Genomic DNA, 21,011 nt, shown 5'->3' on the forward strand with positions numbered 1-21,011 from the left:
ACTTACAAAAAAACTGAATTTCAAAAATTGCCTACGAAAACTTTATACCTAAAGGTCATTTCAAACGCAATACTTCCTACTGTTCAGAGAGCTGAGTGCTTCGACGCTGTCTCACTAATTGATAGAAGCAGAAAATACGTCTGTTTCCCACAACTGTAAGAAAATTTTACACTGTCCACTAGGCATTATGACCATCATAACACACAAACGAAGCGACAATAAACGTTATGTACTGAGCATGTCCTAGTTTTTTTTTTTCAAACAATAAAATGTTAAAGTGCTTCAAAAATAAAGAAGAAGAAACACTAGCCTTTATCCAAACTTCAGCAAGCATAATGTTCCATAAAGCTATATCTTTGCTCTAAGCTCGGCCAACTTATAATCGGGGAGTCTAAGAGTGCTAAAGTAAATCCAAATACTTCTGACTGCACGAACTGGAATACTATGTCATACAGAAAGGGAGTTGTGCCCGACACCGAGAAGGTAAAGTCCTAATTGACCTATGTAATCAATACCTTTCTTTCTCTCATACCGCACAACTTGTAATTCGTTCACTACATAACGAGGTTTTTAATCCGGCAGTATTGATGCCTTCAGGTAGCACGTGTGGGTTTCTTGACCAGTTGCCTTCACCCGAAAAGATCACGTACTCGTGACGCCTGCGGCAGAAAGGATGTTTCGTATACGCCGCCAAGGTTTGTGAGTAGTAGCGCTGGCTAACACTCCGAAGTTTATTTATATTATTAACACATAAATACCCTAGAAAGTGGATGGGAAGACGGCGCCGCAGTAGCTCAATTGGTAGAGCATCGCACGCGTAATGCGAAGACGTAGGATCATGCCCCACCTGCGGCAAGTTCTTTTTTTCATCCACTTTCAATTCCATTAATTTATAATTTCTTTATTTCAGTTAGTAAGTACAACTAACTTGCCCTGTGTTGTCCTTGGTGTCTTTGTTTGTGGGCTTCTTATGATATGATTAATAAAAATCGGGCCTCTCGGTTAACCTCCTTTCTTCTTGTTCACAACGATTAATTGCGATTTTAATAATATATTACATATTTTATTTATAAATCTTAAATCATTAATTTTATTATTATGCCACCAGATCTTTCCCCTAACCAATCCAAGAGCCCTAAGCCCCGCGGGCGTTTTGCCCGTTTCCCCGTAGCGGTTAAGCGTAATAACTTGAGAAAAACACAGGCAAGCAAAAATAAATAGGTGGTGATCTTTATTGTGAAGAATGGCTCTGTTGCAGTAAATCAGTCGTATGTGAACGGAATTCCGTAAATCTGCGGTCTTTTCATATCTTATCTCCTTCTATCTCCTTTTATTCTTGCCACCCCCCCCCTTAACCTGTCACAGTGTAGCCAGTCGGTATTTACGCTTGCTGACCCCTCTGACTTTCCATTTCTCTGAAGGAAATAACAATGGCTCGTGTTGAAGTAAAAACACATCTAATGCAGCGCTTAGGCTCTCGGCATCACACTGTCCGACAATTCAGTTCGGGATTTTCAGCCACGCTTGCAGCGGTGCTCCCGTGTGTGGGCGGATATTTTGAGCATATAAGTACACAGACGAAACAGCATCAGAAATACAGCAGGCGCAGCGCAATGAGAAAAACACGCGTCCTCGCGTGGGCGTATGTACGAAAATGAAAATTTGTAAGGTATTCTTTTCCTGACCAGATGGCTCATAGGGGGAAGAAACCCTGCTAGAAAGCGCCAGTTTGCTGTTCACCCGCAAATGCTTTTCGCATTCCTTTTGACGGCTTTATCAGCTCTGTCTGCTCAGACAGTCTAGAGTAAAAGGAAAATCGGCAGAAAAGGCCGACTTCAGTGGGCGACGCTTTTGGCCTGGATGCCGCATAGTCACTATAGGGACCGAGGTTAGGTCCACTACAACAATGAGTAAGTGGGCGAGCGAAAGCCCAATGAACCGTTCGGACGGATAGCGGGAGCAGAAGCAGCTCTCTTTTACCTTCCTTCCTGTTTTCTTCTAGTTTCACAGCACGAGGTAGGAGGCACAGGAGCCGGAGCGCGCCTTGTAGAAAACGCGGCCGAAGATGGCGCTGGCTGCTAGACGAGAAGAGCTGTGGAGCAGCAATGCGCAAGAGACAGCCTTTGACGCAAGAAGACCGGGTAGATCCGTTGCTTCAGTGGTTGTTGCTTCAGCGTCCGTTGGGTTCAATGGGAACAGTTTTTTCTGTCCGCTTGAGTACCATGAAAGGGTCGTCATAAGGAAGCGTAAGATAAGGTCCAATGCCTTCACTGCGTACGAAAGCGTGGCTTGCTGTAGGCATCTCATTGCTGACAAAAACATTACTACAGGGCGCTACACTACTAGGGCAATGACTCAAGCGTGCGAACAGGAAGCTGAGCTACTGAATATAGCTGTCTGGATCGGGCGTGGCAGCAGTATCTTGCACGAAAAATTCACCTGGCAGCCGCAACGTTCTGCCGTAGACAAGCTCCGTGACTGTGCAGCCGAGGTCTTCCTTGAAAGAGGAGTGGACGCTTAGCAGGGCGAGAGGAAGGTCTTCAGCCCAAGAAGAGCCAGGCTGGCGGGCCATGAAGGCGGCTTTAATTTGACGGTGAAGGTGTTCAACCATTCCATTTGCCGATGTCGCCAAGCACGCACGTGAGTTTGCGGAAGAGATCGCATTCGAACTAGCGGCCGTTATCGCTAATAGCAACGCTGAGGCATGCAAAGCGTGAGATCAAGCCATTGACAAACGCGGAAGCCACTGTAAGTGCCGTTATGTCAGTGAGAGGAAATGCTTCAGGCAGGCGGGTATAACGGTCTACACAAGGGAGTATGTAGCGATCACCTTGGGATCATGGCAGTGGGCCTGCGATGTAGTTGCGAATGTTATCGAAATAGGCGTCAGGTGGACGGAAGAAGGGAATTGGCAACTGCGTATGTCATGTCGTCTAGTAGCGTTGACAGTGAAGGCATTCCCGAGCCTAGCGGCGCACGTCACAGTTCACCCTCGGCCGCACAAAGCGGGAAGTAATTAGAAGTTGGGTGGCATGAACTATAGGATGACTTGCGCCGTGTAGCTTGTCAAGTACTTGAAGGGGTAGTCAGAATACAACGGATCTGCGTGTTCGCCCCCATGACCCTCAATCACGTAGCAGAGGACCGGAAGTCCCGAAGCTCGACGTCTGAACGCTGCGCCATGGCAATTTCTTCGATGGCCCGTGTGGCCGTGGATATTGAGTCGATATCGGGGAAGAAATCTGCGGTTGCGTTGATTGGGCATTCAATATATTGTATGCTGTGTTGAGTTCGGAGATGAAATTGAGTACCGTATCTCTCGTGCGGTACAACTGTTGTGATTACCACAAAAAGCGAACGTCAAAACCATGTGATCCGTGAGGACGTGAAAGCTTGTTCTTTCGAACAGATGTCGGTAATGACGAAAGCCCAAGTATACCACAAGCAGCTCGCGACCAAACGTGCTGTAGCGCGTTTCTCCAGGTTTCAGCTTCTGGGAGAAAACTAGGAGTGGGCACCAGGAGTTGCGCTGGAACTGTCGTTAAACGGTGCCGGCAGGCGCACTTGATGAATAAGTGATAAGATGCATTGGTGCAACATGTAGAGGATGCGTTTTTGGCAGGTTGGAAGGACTCTTCGGCATCGGACGTCCAGGACAGTGGAGCGGACGGAGCTTTAGTGGTCTTGAGAAGCTCGGTCAGTGCTGTAGTCGTTCAGGCGATGTTAGGGAGAAAACGTCGGTGGAAGTCGAGCATCCCAAGAAACTCGCGGAGCTTTCGTAGTGACGTTTGGCGAGGGAACTCACGCAAGGCTTGAACCTTCTTTTCCAGCAGTTTGATTCCTTCGAGAGTCGTGTGGTGTCCGAGGAATGTAATTTCGTGGACACCAAAGACACACTATGCGGGGCTGATGAGAAGGCCGTATTCATTGGTTCGCTTCTACGTGCGGCTGGAGGCGCATTAGAATTACATGCTCGAAGAGTCTGCCGATACACAAAGTCAGGGTAATGGGCCTGAGATTTCGGAGGGCCAACGGTTCCAGGGTTTCGGAATTAAGGTAATATCAGCTGTCACCATTTCTGTGGAAGCGTTCAGTTTTTCCAATTGTCGTTGTAGTAGGCAGTGAGTTGCCCTATGGTCTGATCGTCGAGGTTGCGTAGTAGTGCATAGTGAACGCTGTCTGATCCGGGCGCCGTGTTACGTCTTATGCCATGTAAGGCTACCCTCAGTTCTGTCTCTGTAATATCGCCGTCCAATTGGGTTTCTTCCTCGTGTGGATAGTCTTTGTACTCCGGTCGGTGACCTGTAGCAATCTATCTCTGTTGCAGTGTTTGGAGGAGAGCGCCATCATCCACTTGTTCTTTGTGGATGGTAGTGCGGATGGTGTTGGTTGTATGCGTTTTTGTGTGTGTTGGGTTAAGTAGTGCTCTGAGGAGGGACCATGTTTTGGAAGTACTCAGTGTACCATTAAGGTGGTCGCAGAGGTTTAGCCAATTGATATTAGTGAGGTTGGTAGCCTATTCTTCAGCTTCTGCTGTCATCCGGGCCATTCATTGTTTCAGCCTATGGTTGTGCCGCTGCCTCTTCCATCGTTTGGTCAAGCCTCTTCGAGCATCTCAGAGATGGAGCCGATGTGTGTCCACATTCGTTGTTTCCGTTGTTGCAGTTTGTTTAATGGCAGCTTTCGAATCTGCTTGTAGCTGTTGTGTCCACTCGTGTAGAGATGGCGTGTCTTGTTGAGATTTGGTTCTGTTGCACTGGAAAGCGTCCCAGTTCGTTATTCTAATTGCACGCTCTGAGGTGCGTATAGCCACCAGTTGGACTTCTGTGGCTAGATTGCTCTGGTCACTGCCCAGATTCTCCATTAGGTTTTTCCAGGAGCATTGTTTTTCCATGCCTTTTTTTTTTCACAAACAAGCTGTGCAGACAGAAATCTCTGTTGTCAAAAGTGCAACCAAAGGCTTACACTACGGGATTCCCTGCCGGTTTCCCTACCTCGCTCATGACGAATTGGTTGAAACATATAAAGCGTAATGGCTGTAGGTTTGGTAGTTGTTCCATTCCCGCAGCGCGAATATTTCCGCACATGCATATACTTTTTTTCTTGCTAGGCAGATTTCTGGAAGAAAACAGCGCTGCCGAAGCGCCTAGTTCAAACATATACAGTGAGTTTTTACCAAAAGATGGAGAATAGGAAATACATTCGAAAACCTACAACACAAAGAATAAGCCGAGTAAGGTGTAATGGGACCACGGCGGCATATAATATACGGATAATAAACGTAACAATGAGCATAGCGTGCTGTATATTTAATTTAGCGCATATTGAGCGTCTTTCGCCGAATATTCGTCGTATGTCGATGCAATTTTAGTCGCAATACTACAGCGTTCTTCACGTCCTTGCAAATTTCGCACTTTTCCTTAGCTGCATCAGATTTCTTACTTGATAAGATTTTTAAATGTTTACATACGCGCCCTAATTACGTAGTTCAAGCTGCGCTGCGTCTTCTTCTAACTTCATTTAGAGTTGTATACTGTAAAGAAACGTATGCGTACTGTAACATGTAAGCAAGAATGTAGTTCCTAAAACTTAATAGATTACAATCACGCCTTAGACGCTTACTACCATGTTATCGTCATAAGACGATAGAAAATCATAAGATCTATCATAAGACGATAGAAAAGAACTACGGCGCATCTTCTGCAGAGTGACTAAGGCAAGGCGCCTTATTACATCTCCTGCCCCTGTCTAAGTCATCCTAGTGGTTGCGGCTTGCTGCAGCTTTGTTTAGTTTCACAGAGTTTATGCCTGAATATAGAAGTTCAGCAGCATGTCACACTTTTGTAACACGTGAAGGCGAGGGCCTGCTGCACACGTGGTAATGCATTAACTAATACGATCGGAGGGGTCAGACTTCTTGCAAGACATAACGAGCGGCAGTGCCAAGTTAATGTATGGAGCCGTAGGTCGAGCTCCTCGACGACACATGAGAGCACCTAATGCACTACCTGAAGGTTCTTTCGTGCTTTCTTTCGTTCTCTCTTTCTTCCCGTCCTTCGTGCTTTCGTTCCTTCTTTCGTTCTTTCTTTCATTCCTTCTTTCGTTTTCTTTCTTTCCTTCGTTCTTTTTCGCTTCTTAATTTATATTCCGCCAATGCATCTTTGCTTGCGGATTACGGGTGATGAGCCATTCCAGGTGACGATATATATTGCTTCACTGGACTAGACACCACTTTTTTCGGGTATAACCCATTGCAACGGGTCGCTTGAGGCTTTCGCCTTAAGAATATCACGGTCACGTCAGCCTGGTATTGATACGAAAGCCTGGGTGAGCTACCTTGACAAATGAAACTTGGGTGAACAAAAAGATCCATAAAATAAAACGAAAGGAGAACCCTCATACCGACAACGCAGTTATGCATCTAAGGGCGATAACATCATGAATCGACGAAAATGTTGGCAGCTTGATGGGATAGTACACGGAGGAAAGGCGAATGAAAGCTTTTGCAGCCTTTTTGAACTTTATTTGGCATCAAAATTACACAAACTGCGGAGAAGGAACAAGTGAATATATATATTTGCTTTTTCTTATGTCATTAGGCTACATAATGTCCTGATACACTGTTTTATCATTTAATGCACGAGCATTATACAGCCTGGTTGCGCCGCTAAGCACTGTCGTTGGTCCACGAAAACGTTGCCGGCGCGGGGAGTTAGGAGAGGAGGCGTCACCACAGCAACGGCGCTCGCAGTGGAGCAGAGCTAGCACGCGCAGCCAGTGTCGCATCCGCCACGGCCTCGTGACAACGTAGTCAGCACGTGACCAGCTCTCCTCGCAATACGCAGTAGAAGAACACTTCATTAGCTCGCCGGCCTTGCGTGTATACTCTCTGCTCCTGTCCTAGTGTGCTCACTCTTGTAGTCGTTTGTTCGCGCATTTATAAAACTGTTTGCTAATATGCACCAACTCGCCCGACAAGTTCTCTACGTTGTTGTAGTTGAAACGTATTTATTAGAACAAATTCTCTTTCGCTCTTGACTGTTGTCATCAGGGTTTGAGAAGACTGCGCTGTAGATCCCGAGAAAATTTTTCACTGGTCACGGTGAAGCCGACTAAGAAGTTTGGTTCAGGCTCGTGAAACACAATCTTGTACAGCAGAGGCTAAGAGAAAACGTCGTGGCTGTAGCGACATCTGCTCGTTCAGATTAAGTCTGCAGCTGTAAGGAGTACCCCAATGTTTCTTACAGTTTGTGAATATATATATATATATATATATATATATATATATATATATATATATATATATATATATATATATTATACAGAAGACCGAGGTAATGTTGATTGCCTTCGCTTGGAGATACTCAGATTCACTTCTGTCTTAATTAATTAACCAACTTCTCAAATATTATACTTAGAATAAATGTGGCACTGAAAAATTGTCCCGCAACATGAAAAACTACCGATACAGCTTTCTACTGCTCAATACGAGCTACATAAAAGTGTTTTTTCCGACCGTAAAAGAAGCCCGCCAATACATGCACAAGTGTCGTGCGACTGGCAGCTCGCGGCACTTTCACTTTCATTCCCCTTTTCTTCATTATTTTCCAGATTCTCAATTTATACCACAGGCAATGTCGCCGATGCTTTCGATGGCTTCGTTGTCTGTTTGTTTACTTTAAGTGATCAGATATATATATATATATATATATATATATATATATATATATATATATATATGGGGAGAGAGACAGGGAAAGAAGATATGTGTTGATAGATGATGATCCGGTTCTGAGCGCGGCTTCCCTAGTGTAGAAGACCAGCGCTCTTACAATGGGGCCACGGATGAACAGCTGAAAAGGCGAAATAAAACACATTTTCCGAATACTTCTCCTGCAAGCAAGCGCATTGAGAGGCTTGGTACATTAGGCGCTTTGCACGATAACCCCTAACTTAACAAAATATATATACATGTGCGACCGCTAATTCGAGTGACGATGAAGAGAGACCATGCGGCACGGCACGTGTTTGGGCGTCGCCGAGGTTCGCTGCGCGTCTCTCGTGCTGCTGCGGCGCGTTCCTGCGAGGCCAAGCAGTGTCATGTCTTGCGATTCAACACGCTTTTTATGGCCGACTGAGAGTTTCGTTCTCTGCGCTAAGCCTACCATGGTGGATGAGGGTCGCATTCGCCACTGAAATCTGAAGCGCGCGTCTTCTCGTACTACGCCGATTTGCCTTGCTAGATTATGAAAAACTTCGCGCGCACTGAGTCCCGCAGTGTGTGCGATCTTCTTTCTCGGTGTGCTAAGTGTTTCTGAGTAAAACTAAGTTTGCCCCCGCTCGGAGCCATTTGAAGCCGATTTCTTCCCCGATACGAAGACGTTTATTCCCTGCACATAACGGCCTGCACCAAGTTGCGCTGGAAGCAAGTGTGCCGAAGCATGTTCGCCGTGCAGGTTATTTGCCTGGTCCTTTCCAAGCTTTCCTGTTATTTTCATTTTCGCTTAACACTTCAACGGAGCTAGACATAGCTTTCCTCTCCGACCGACCAAATAGGCAGAACTTTAATGTTGCTCACAAATAATTGCGCTAATTTGCGAGGCATTCACTCGCCTGATGCTTTCTGCGTGGCATCAGTAGGGATCGTATTGATTTTTTATTTGTTTCTTTGTACCTGTCGGCTACCGGTTTTCATCTGCGTTCACTGAAAAGATGTTACACAGGCAGTGCCCTGAAAGCGTCGAAAGGAGTAAAGAAGTTATCGATGTTGCGAGAGCGCCACATAGCGATATCCGAAGCAAATGTCTTCCATTTGCTCCGTTTTACTTACATCTGGGCTAAGGTGTAATGGGTGATGAAATGTACTTGAAAGACTGGCCGATTAAAGTGGTTAAAACTGAGTAAGGATAAACGCTAAACGTATGCACACTATGTACAAAGTAAAACAAAAACAAATATACTGTTTAATCCCATGCACACCAACTGTTTGAAGGAAGTTTACACACACAAACGCGAGCGCGCGCGCGCGCACTCGCACACACACACACACACACACACACACACACACACACACACACACACACACACACACACACACACACACACACACACACACACACACACACACACACACACACACACACAATAAAATAAATCTCAGCAGTACATAACACTCACTGCAAAATGGCTGGAGAAGGCCATGGTCCAATAATAGACACTAATGCGAATGAAATGTTTAAATATGTTTAATGTGACCATTAAACATATTTTGGTGTGTGGTATGCGTCACAGTTCCTGGAAGCGGTTTAGTTGTCTAGCATGACCGTTCGTTTTATGCTTCAAACAACGCACGCCTGATGTTTTAACGGAGATTATTTATTGTAGTCAGACAGGGGAAATGAAATAGCCGCGTATTTCGATATGTCCCCATTTCGAGAAAATCTTGTTAACGAATCTGCAGCTACCTGCTTCATTCTCTTGGAAAAAAGAAAGGAATGTTTAAATTTCGAGAATAAAGTGATGTTCCCTTTGCAGATCCTTTACAAGAAGCTTGAAAAAGTGTCCAAGATATCGCCAACATTATTAATGTCTGTTTTCGGTCTACGCAGACAGGCTTCGCTGATATATTGCTGGGGTTGAAGGCCGCATAACATCGAAAACTAAAAACTATAGGTTCATTAGGAGGCGCTGTATAAAAGGGAGCCTCGGAATTTGGTAGGCATTGCTTTCTGCACTGGTGAGTTGCCTGTCTCTCTCTTTCCATTAACTTGACTGAAAGCACCTCACAGCATTTCGTCACAGGGGTATATGTAGTTTGCAATTAAACCGGCATGAATCGACGTCTATATCATTCTACCAATAACAGCCACACATTATCTAATAATAATAATAATAATAATAATAATAATAATAATAATAATAATAATAATAATAATAATAATAATAATAATAATAATAATAATAATAATAATAATAATAATAATAATAATAATAATAATAATAATAATTATTATTATTATTATTAATGTAGGATGATGACGAAGTGATCGTTGCGTTATCTCAGAAGGCTGCGAAACAAATGAAACAAGCTGAACAAATCGGGGCGCATTTCAGCAAATCAATTTATTTGAAGCCCCCAAGGCGGAGGCAGTTTTGTAAAATAGAAATGCTCTCATTCATCCAAGCGTGGCCATTAAGCTACAAAATGAGCATATGAGGGCTCCGTCGTCGTTCTGTTATTATCTCGGAAATACTCGAGAAGGGAAATTACAAGTTGCCCTCCCTAATGCTAATTAGCGTGCTCCCACTCTAACACGAAGGTGATTACCATTCATGAGTACTTTTTCGATCTCATCGTTCTTTCACAAATTGCCGCCATGCAGCTTGCACATGCATCTCAATATAAATGCGAACAATATTGATTTAAAGCAGTGACGGGGTCAGAATCAAAGCAGATAGCATGCTGTTTGCGCACGGCCCTGGAGCGTTTTCCTGAGCCAAAAACAACGCATTCCTTGTTTTCATTGAATGTCCTTCGTGTCTCAGGAATGGCGTTCTGCAATTTTTTTTTACTTGGAGATTTAATATGCATTGAGGTCCTTCCGCTTCTTTTCTAACTGCTCGTCTGCCCCCTTTTAGCAGTTTCTTTTTATTGTTGTTCTCATTTAATGTGGCATTGAATGGACGCTAAAGTTAAACACTGACTTACCTTTGATTGTATATGGCTATCTATGAATGATTGATCAAATTTAATCTCGAAAAGCAGCTTACAGGTTGTGCGCGACGCTGTAGCAAAATCATTCATGCCAAAGTTAACCGCCTGACATTCTTTAACGCGCATTCGAAACTCGGTGCGCACACAAACATTTTTCGTTACAACGACAAGCGGAATGCCGTGATCAGGCTCGCCGCTAACTTTCCCTCCCTGCATCGTTTTTGCTTGTTTGCTTCCTAAACTGCTGATTTCATTTATTTTCTTACTTCGTGTGCTTCACTTGTTGAGTCCTGCTGCAACGCCGTATCACAAACAGCTTGACATGCGTAAAAATGGAGTCGAAAGGAGTGTTCCTTATCGCTTACTGTATACCTTAGTTTGAACGGTACATACTTTTCAGGTTTATTGTTTGCATTTATTGGGTGACTTGAAGAACTGCATGTTTCTGAGAAAGGAAAGTCTGCTCATTTTAAGGTGAACTACTTTTTTTGCCAAATTTCCATACTTTGGCGAGGCTGCCTGGCTGCTGGGTTGTTTGCTATCTTGCCGGATATATTTGTGAATACATATAGAATGGTTATGCAAAACTACCCCCATGTGACATATATAGCCCTTGTATGCCCTGTTCTGCTCACAAAAATAACTTCCTTTATAGGAATAGGAATAACCTTATTAAAAAGCCCGCAACCGAGGGTTTAACGCATCATGACGTTGGGCAAGTGTAGACCCGGCGTTATGCTCTACTCTGCCGTGCCCCAGTTCGGCCCGTCTGTGGTGGGTCGTGAGGCCTGTGCTTTTCGAGCGCACCCCGGGCCTGCTGCACGGCCCATAGTTGAGTGCCCTTGTCTGCAGACTGCACTGCACATATGTATGTATGTCCTGGAGGTAGCTTTGGTGGAGAACCTGGCACAGTCCCACATGATGTGTCATTGGGCCGCCGGACCTCCTGCACAAACACCGCACACACCACTCGGATAGAGTTCTGTGTGAAGCACGTGTAGCACTGCCGCGGTCTGTATCTGCTTTAGGATGACGGCCTCCTCCCGTCTGAGTGCCAAGTGGGGAGGCGGCATTGTCCGTCGAGATAAGCGGTAACACTTGGTGACTTCGCCTAAACTGCTCACTCGGTCCTTGGTTTCGAACAGAACGGTCACTGTCGGGGGCGCGGAGGGTAAGCGCTCCCGCCGCCGAATGGGCCATATCGTTGTGGTTCGCTGAGTATGCAAACTCGCCGGCGTGCGCCGGGAACCACTTGATACGGATGGTGCTGCCGCGGTCTTGGAGCTTCCTTTATATAACGAGTAAATATAATGCCGACTCATAGACTCCTTTAAACTACACGGACCTGTTAATGGAGGCGTGAACTGTATCTAATGCATCCTATAATTTATTTTCATTGACTTAGCCACTCAGAATGTGCCGCTGGGTGTGTGTTCGTTCGTCGTCAATCCTCCAGGATGGACATGTCCCACTGCAATTCCTACGCAAAACACATCAAAACAAACTAAACTAAACAAACGCAGCCTATTTATGGCATAAAATAGGCATCCGCAATCATCAAAGCCTCGCTTCACATAGATTCCAACGTCTGCGTTGGATCTGCGCACACATTTTTTTTATTATTAAGAATTTTTTCAACCTAAGGTGTGTTCCGTGTTCATGTTGTTCTGCATTTAAAGCTATTCGCTGTGCCGTGTCTTTGCTAACAAATCATTGATGGCCAGGAACACTGAGGGGCTTCCAATGTTACAAAATTTCAAACGGCTCAACGAAATGAAAATGTGTGTGACAGACAGCGGAATAAATAGGCGTTTTGTGCAAATGCATTCAATGATATGCGAAGAAGATGCGAACGAGACGCGGCACAGGAACAAAATGTTCCTGTGAAAGACGGGTTAGATGGAGAACCACCGAATGAGTCTGCAGGAGCTGTGGAGGGAGGTATCTAGAACACTCTTTCTCTGTTGCATTTGGTTATTGTGCTCGCTTTTACCTTGGTTTTCATTCACACAACGCATACAGGATCTTCAAACTTAAACTATCAGTAGCTTTAATAAAGAAAACAGAGGTGGGCAAATATCAAAGTATTTGAATACGAATCGAATGCGAATAGTAGATACCGAATATGGAATAGAATATCGCAGATTCAAACGCAGATTCAAACTCAAACGCAGATTCACATAATTACTGAATGAACATTTCTATCAGCATAATTTGCTTCTACGCCTGTGCTGCCTAGTGAAAAGAAACGCATTTAACTATATTATGTGCAGGATACCCATTTTAAACATGAGATCACTGATTCGTCATTAAATATCTCTACAAGTATCCTCTCGAGCATTTTCAGTGCGTGGTTGCATACACGCTCTACAAAAATGAATGGCTGCCGTATGATTAACTCTCCGAAAACAACAAATAAGACCTCAGAAACTTGAGCTAGTCGGTACGAATTCATCGTGAAGAGGGGAAGGCGTGCAGACACGGCCACAGGAGAACAGAACGAGACGACACAAACGTCCGTGCCTGCTCGACTTAGCTTTTCCACGAATAAATGGTTGCTGAGATAGGATCAGAAGTTGGCGATAAAAAAGGAAAGCTGTCAGCTGTAGCTCCGTATAAAAGGGCTTATTACGAGGAAAACATCAGCGGTTATAGCATAAAAATTAAACTGCTGCGTGACTGACTGCCAGAAATGCTAACTGACAAAAATACAAGCAATAATTGCAGGCTTTCATGTAGACTTCAATCGCAAAACCTAACATAAGACTTGCACTACCCATTGTGTTTATGCATTGCTTCAAAATCTTCTGTTGCCGTTTGATTTCTTGTTTTTGCGGTACCTCTTTTAACATGCAGAGAACAACAGCAAGACCCTAACAGTAGGTCGCTGTTGTGAAATATTTCGCTAACTTTCTTAGATTCGAAAATTCCAAACCGTTTCTGTTAGAATAAGAATAGTAATAGTGTGCTATATTTGATCCATATTCGAAACTGATCATTTGCTCCCCCCCCCCCTTAACAAAGAAAGAACACGCTATGCTAGTTACGCACATTCTGCATACAAGATTGCCTTATGCCCTTTCGCGGACACAGTTTTCGCGAACAAAGAAAGCAACGAAACGGATAATTACCAAGAATTTCGTAAGTAAGTCGTTTTACTAACAATTCTGGTATATCCTTACATTTTAAATTTTACGAGAATGGTATTTGCCAGACAACTCCACTTTGTTTAATTCTCCGAGAGCGCTTCTGTTACAAGATATTGATAATCAAATTTTACACTCATTCAGCTAATTTCGTATTCAGGAGCATTGACCTTGGCGTTATTGTCAAGCTTGACAATAACGCTGCAGCCCGGGTGAGGGAAACTGAAAAAACAGTGGTTGCTTGTCTTCACCAGCTGAAATCCAGGGCACAGCTTTAATGAGCTTCGTCCATGCAGCTTGCAAACAATCTGGGATACGCTGTGAGCTACCTCAAGAGGGTATTTTCACGTTATCTCAAGAGTCATGCACCTGAAATCACAACTAGATTAACCAGTGCGAAATTTCATTAATCATATCTCGGAACACAAACAGAAGTGCTCAGGTACAATCAAAGTGAAATTATCTTCAAGAACGATTGTCCTGACGTTTCAAATATAAGAAAAGATGTAAAATATTCGTAATAGCAAAACAGCTAATTAAGATGTTTTCGTTAACATACGTTTGATAACTTAACAGGTCGCGACGTTTGTGTCCGGCATAGTGCACAAACTGCCTGGTAAAGCAGAATATGCCTATCTAGCACAGCCTTACTTTTAACACTGTCGTTATTAACATTGAAGACCCTGTATAAATGCGCAACTCAATTTCCTATATTCATGTCCTCATATGTGTAGAAGTCACCATTGTATCCCCATCTACTTACCCTGATTGTGATTATTAGTTATTACTCTAAGAAAATGTAATCCACAAGAGTTCGCCGAACGGGGCCCATAAACCATGGACACCCATATGAGACTACAAATTTTACCCGGTTTTACTCGACTGGAATAAACATTACTGTGCCACCTGTGACTAGGAGTTCCTTTAACACAAGCCGACTGATTACTAATTGGAATGACAAACAGTGCCAATTTCAGGACATGTGATGATGAAGGAACGAACAAGTATCTCCTGTGCTACTGCCACACATTTAAGATGAGAGGACTACCCTTTGGATAGCTGTACGACACTTAGATGACATGCCCTTCACAGAAGAGGAGATCTTGGAGCTGTGGACTCGTACATCTGCTATGTACAAAGTTACAAAAGCGCTGCCACGTTCCTTGCAATGCGCCAGCCTATATGGCCACTTGTGACTGACCCAGCGATGAAGGCTTGATTTTGTGTGTAACAGCGCAATGTGGGAACTTCTCTCTTCCTTCTCCCCTTTCAATCCACTCTTATCCTTCCCCAGTTTACGGGGCTCAGCCTCGTTAACCTCCCTGGCTTTCCTTTGTGACATCTCTCTATCTTTAACTACTAATTGGACCGACTACTTGCCTCTAGCTACGGGACCACCAGGTGTTTCATTATTTATTTACTTATTTATTTATTTATTTATTTATTTATTTATTTATTTATTTATTTATTTATTTTACTATACTGCAGGCCCTCGTCTGGCCCATGCAGGAGTGGTTACAACATGGAATACAGCACACACAAAAAAGAAGAAAGTGAAACTAATGTTTCCAAAACAAAGAGCATTAGCACACAAAAGAATGAATATACTCAAAAATATATACACTCTCTTTAAATGAGCGGTCCGGGAAGCAGGAGAAACAGCGTTTACCTTAAGAATGCACCTACAGAGGCTGCATATGAAATACAGGTAATATCACCATTTGAATTCCAGATTCTCAATACTGTCAATAAATGCGTTGTCAGATGGGCAATTTACGGCTCTAGAGGGTAGTATGTTCCAAAGGGACATGGCGTGTGGGAATAAAGAGTAGTTGTGAGTGTTATTATGGCTAGGATGGTGTCGTATTGATTTATTATGGTTGGTTCGGGCAGAAAGTCTGAATGGCGCTTGAATGTATGTTGCTTGTGGTATTCGATAGGAGCCGTGATAAAGCAACTATAGAAATTTTAATCTGGAAATCATTCTAGGTTGGGGAGCCAGTGATTGAACGTTAGCCCTGACGCACAGTTTCGTAATGCTCGTTTGACGTGAATATTGTGAATATATAAATCTCAATGCTAAGTTCTGTATGCGTTCTAGTTTCCCGGTTAAATACTTCTGGTGCGGGACCCAAATAATGTCAGCATACTCTAAAGTGGGTCTAATGAGGGTTCTGTATGCATTTAATTTAACACTAGGAGGTGTGTTTCTAAGTTTTCTTTTCAAGAAATGTAGTTTACCTAGGGCCTTGTCGAATATGGCATTTATATTAGTTTCCCAATTTAATTTCGTTGTACTTTCTGTGTGATCTTGTGGAAGGAAAATAAAAAGAAAGAAAGAAAGGTATGAAAGGGGAAAGGGGGTTATCAAGAATAATAGGTGTAGTGGAAACGGATGAAACGATGTTGCTTGTTTAGCTGCAAGTCGCATCTTAGCCGTTTACATTGTCGTCACGCTGAGCAGGTATCGCCCAAGTATTCTTTCTCTCTTGTTTTCTCTCTTTGCATGACCGAACACAAGTAATTTTCACTTACGTCTTAATAAACGTGCTCTGCCATGTCCCGTGGTTCAGCGAAAAAAAAAAGGGAATTTCCACATCGTTTCTTTTTCAGGTGTTGTACGCAGATATCACTGTATATTCTGAAAGCACCCTGAGAGCTTCCCGCCATGGCGTATAAAATACGTCTTTAATTGTCGCCAAGGCAAGGGTGTACTAGCTCCATAATTGAACGAGGTGGTCGTTAATTGTGTCGGTGACAAAATCGCAAGGCGTGAGTTTTGTTAGAAAGCGTACGGAAACATAACGTACCGCTAGGTGTTCATCCTATGAAATTTTAATTTCCTCGTTTTTTTTTCTTAGGGAAGAATGCAAGCAAGATCGATGTAAAGGTGTGCAACCTGTAATCGAACTTGTTGTATTTGAACGTAGGTGCGATGTGCAAGGAATAAAAAAAAAACCTGCAGTACCCATCTCAGCACGAATGTGCACGTGTATGCGATTAGTAATGCGGCGACAGACCATATTGCGGCAGCGCAAAAGCGACGGGTATCGGGTGTGTATGCAGCCAGACGGAGGTTTATTCTTCCTCTTCGATCTCCCGATATTGCCTGTAACAGCGGCCAATTTGAACAATGCCGACTTAGTACAGCTGAGTGGAATCTGGTCGATTACTTTTAGGACACATCAGATGAGTGTGATGATGTGCATTTTATGCGAAGCATATTAACGTAGGTTTCGGGCCTTCGCGCGACGCCCGGCGGTGGCCACCATTGACCTTCAAGTGACCTTCAAGTAGGTCACGTGACATGACGTCACGTGTTGACGTCACACCGGCTGCAGATGGGGCCTCATATCGCGCCGTCGGTCGCCTCCCGGCGGTGGCCACCATTGACCCTGAAGTGAGATCACATGATGTGACGTCACGTGGTGACGTCACACCGGCTGCAGATGGGGCCTCATATCGCGCCGTCGGACGTCGCCCGGCGGAGGCCTCCACGCTTCAGTTCGCGCCGTCGCGCGCGACGCGGCGGCGGCGCGACCATCGCTGCATCACGTGATATGTGACGTCACGCCAGGGATGAAGCGGCGCGCGCCCGCCGTCGCGTCAGTCTCTGTGCCCGCAACCGCACCAGCGTCTTTGCGCCGGGCGTGTATGCGGTCAAGATGCCTCCAAACGCTAAGGATACGCTAAGGTTAAGCCCAGTGGATGCGAAGCATCCACTGGGCTTAACCTTGATAAGCCTCCAACTTTTTATTTCTTACCTCTTCGAGCTCCAACGGCTGACGACAGACGCGGGCTGCAGTAACCCAGGTCGGCTTCAAAGAGTTCCACTGAAGAGCGACACATATCCAGTAGCACTCACCGAACGAGGTTCGTTCGTTCGTTTTCCTCTCTCGCTTCTCTCTGGACACCTTGCGTCACCCAGCGACACTACCACAATATCCGCGCGTTGCCATACCCGCTATATTCAGACATAACCGATTGATCTAAGTTGGCATGAAATAGATTAATTGAAGAGCAGCACATATAAGGGTTCCATATAACGAGTCACCCAAGTTAGTCCGATGGATCGTTTCGAACCCAGTTCGCTCAGCACAGCAGCCCGGTGCTTTACCCATTAAACCACGGACTATCCAGTGACCCAGGTGGGTGGGGAAGAGGCTAGGTGGTTACAAGCCGACAAACATACCAACAGACATATCGCAAAAGGGGTGAAGTTCTCCTCAAAAAAATTATCATAGCGATAAAACTGCCCAATCACTGGCGCCTCAGTCAGCGGCCCTTACCTCCACGCCGCAGCTCGAGCACTGTAAGCTATAGAACCACTAGAATAACCTTCGACTTCTTTTTCTTTTTTTTTCCGGGACCTTCTTGCTCCCAGCTTCTTTCACTGGAACTAGGTACGTTGTTTCTGCTCATTTCACGGCATTTTGAGTGCACACAGTTCATCCATGAGGGGTGACTATCAATTCTCAGAGGGCCATCGTGGCATAGCTATCACTACTGAAAGAACGTCATGGTGACTCCATAAAAATGATTTCACCCTATAGGGGTAGTTCAGTGAGCGCATCTTAACTACGTTTCACCACTTTGGCTAAGTGGCTGTGGTGCATCGCTGCTGAGCAGAAGGTCACGGGTTCGGTTTACAGCGACAGCGACTGCAGTACGTAATGGGCGGGAATTCCAAGTACGCTCTTGCATATAGGTTTGTATGCAAGTAAAAAGCCACAGGTGAGCATAATTATTCACTGTATGGTACATTACTATTATTCTACATGAAAACACACACATGCGATGGACCAGGTCAAAGAGGACGGATCAGGATCGTAACTGCCACCGAGAGGGGCACAACGCCTGCCTACCCTTTAGGAAGATGTGGATATTAAAAAAAAAACCAGAGGCATTTCACCCAGTGAAGGTGGATGACCGGCGAAGCTGTAGCGCATCACACACAATTACACAAGGGTATGTGTATTAATTTTCATCGTTTGGTAATTGTAGTGACGTGTGATTATTGTCATATGCATTGATTGGTTCGGTTACAACCTTAAACAGATTCTTGGCCTAAGTTAAATCTGTACACCACCGTTATTGAGTAGTTGAGCGAATGGCTTGGTGTGGCACTTCAAACCAAACTCTTCTAGCACAAACTGAGTGAACCATTTGTTGTCTGGTTTTCAAGTGTCCGCATTGATGTCCCTAATCATGATCACGGCTCATCATGGCTAACCCATGCAAAGTGCGTGATAATGAACTTCTCGACATCCCACTAAGGTGTGGTTGCCGGTTATACGCAGAGGATATCACAATTCCATTTTTCGTTTGTGCGGCACAGACATATCCGCGGTCGGTGGCATTTTACTGTTGCGCGTCAAAGGTATGTGGTTGTGCATACATTTTGTGATTTGCGTATTGGCCACACCTACTGCCCGTGAGTTCATGTGCTGTTCACAAACGTTTCCAGTATATACATCGACTTGAAACACTGCGTCTTCACTTTCTTTCATTTTATTATTATTATTATTATTATTATTATTATTATTATTATTATTATTATTATTATTATTATTATTATTATTATTATTATTATTATTATTATTATTATTATTATTATTATTATTATTATTATTATTATTATTATTATTATTATTATTATTGGAAGGGTGCTTGAGCCATGCTTCAGTTCCGCCGTGCGTCGGCCAGGTATCGCACGATCTCCAGGATGGGCCCAAGCTCTCCTTTACTATATATAACACATAAACACAAAAAATACATGGAACCCTAGATAGATACAGCTTCACTGTAATATATGTTGAAGATCGGGAGAACGGGAGTAAAGAGGAAACAAACAGCAAGATTGCAGGCCATGAAGACTAAAGTCAAGCGCGTGTTGGCCAAAAAAGTAGGTGCTTTAGGAGGTGAAAGTTTAATAGAGCGGAAGAAGCATTTACTGCCTCTGAAGTCGTTGAACGTGGTGAGAACCGCAATCGTTAAATGTGGAGAGGACCGCAAGATTTTCCGTCTCCGCAACGTTCCTGGGCTGAACTCTTGAAAAGGAAACTTTGTCAAAGTGAGGTTCTCCTTTTTTACTGCATTCAGTGAAGGCGAATGCAAGAGTGTGGTTTCCGAAATGGAACACGACATGCGTGAAGCTGACGTTCAGTCTGCTTGTTCCCATGTTACAGTAAGACTGCTGCTTGTAGGCTTGTTCGAGAGGCATCCATTTAGAGAGAATATTTCGCTTCGATATACCAAGGAGATTTAAGACACTTCTTTGTTTTCAGTACTTCTTCTTTTGCTTATGTCTCCTTGTCTTCAACGTTACCGCTTCCTTGCGCATACGAACACATAAGCTGATGTCGTGGTTTACAGTGTCCTCACAACGACAAAAAGTTCCGCAGCATGTTACACTCCTGTAACACATGAATGCGAAAGCCGGCTACATACGTGATGATGCATTAAGTTACACGAACAGAGGGGTCAGACTTCTCGCAAGACATAACGAGCCGCAGTGTGAAGTAAACGTATGGTGTAGTAGGGCGACCTCCTCAACGACAGATGCGAGTACCCATCGCTCTACCTGAAGGTTCTTTCGTTCTTTTTTCTTTCCGTCGTTATTTCTTCATTTCTTTCATTCCTTTCGTACACAGTAACAACCAGGAAGAACCGCACTGATCCAAACACCATTTTTGATTGAAGTCATCTTTCGGCCAATGACAACACCGTATGGGAACCTGCCCGCTAACGTCAAGGGGCAGCCGCTTGCCGCCCCTAAACGGCGAGTGAGGAGAAAGCCTTCCAAGTGTTAGAGAAAGAGTTGCAGTTTAGCCCGAAAGGCGAAGCATAGATTGCGGCAGAAAATTAGTAGACAACTATGCAAAGTAATGATGGTAATTTTATCGTGCGTATAAACTTGCAAACATTCGCTTATTAACTAAACTGACAAGCATGGTGTCAGCGCGCACAGGCAGACGTGAACACATCAAACCTCGATGGCCGTGGGCACTCCCTGTCGAAACGCTGGCCTGAGGAAGCGCGGCAGCAGAAGCGAGCGAAGTGTCCTTCGTGCTGTCTTCGCGCGTGGCCGTGCAATACACAGTTGCTACCAGGGTACAACGCCGCCTTCCCCACTTCCTTTCCTCCCCCCG

At 44.4% G+C, this 21,011-nt stretch overlaps 1 protein-coding gene and 1 non-coding gene across 2 annotated transcripts in view; both read left to right on the forward strand.

The window, feature by feature from the left end:
• The window catches only part of CCHa1-R (CCHamide-1 receptor), a 380,866-nt gene that overhangs the window by 22,983 nt on the left and 336,872 nt on the right, over positions 1–21,011 (forward strand). The window lies entirely within an intron of this gene.
• TRNAT-CGU (transfer RNA threonine (anticodon CGU)) lies at positions 784–855 on the forward strand. The gene has a single exon. It is a non-coding gene; the product is annotated as a tRNA-Thr (tRNA).

The sequence above is a fragment of the Dermacentor variabilis genome, chromosome 6 (genome assembly GCF_050947875.1).
Source record: "Dermacentor variabilis isolate Ectoservices chromosome 6, ASM5094787v1, whole genome shotgun sequence".
Lineage (NCBI taxonomy): Eukaryota > Metazoa > Arthropoda > Arachnida > Ixodida > Ixodidae > Dermacentor > Dermacentor variabilis.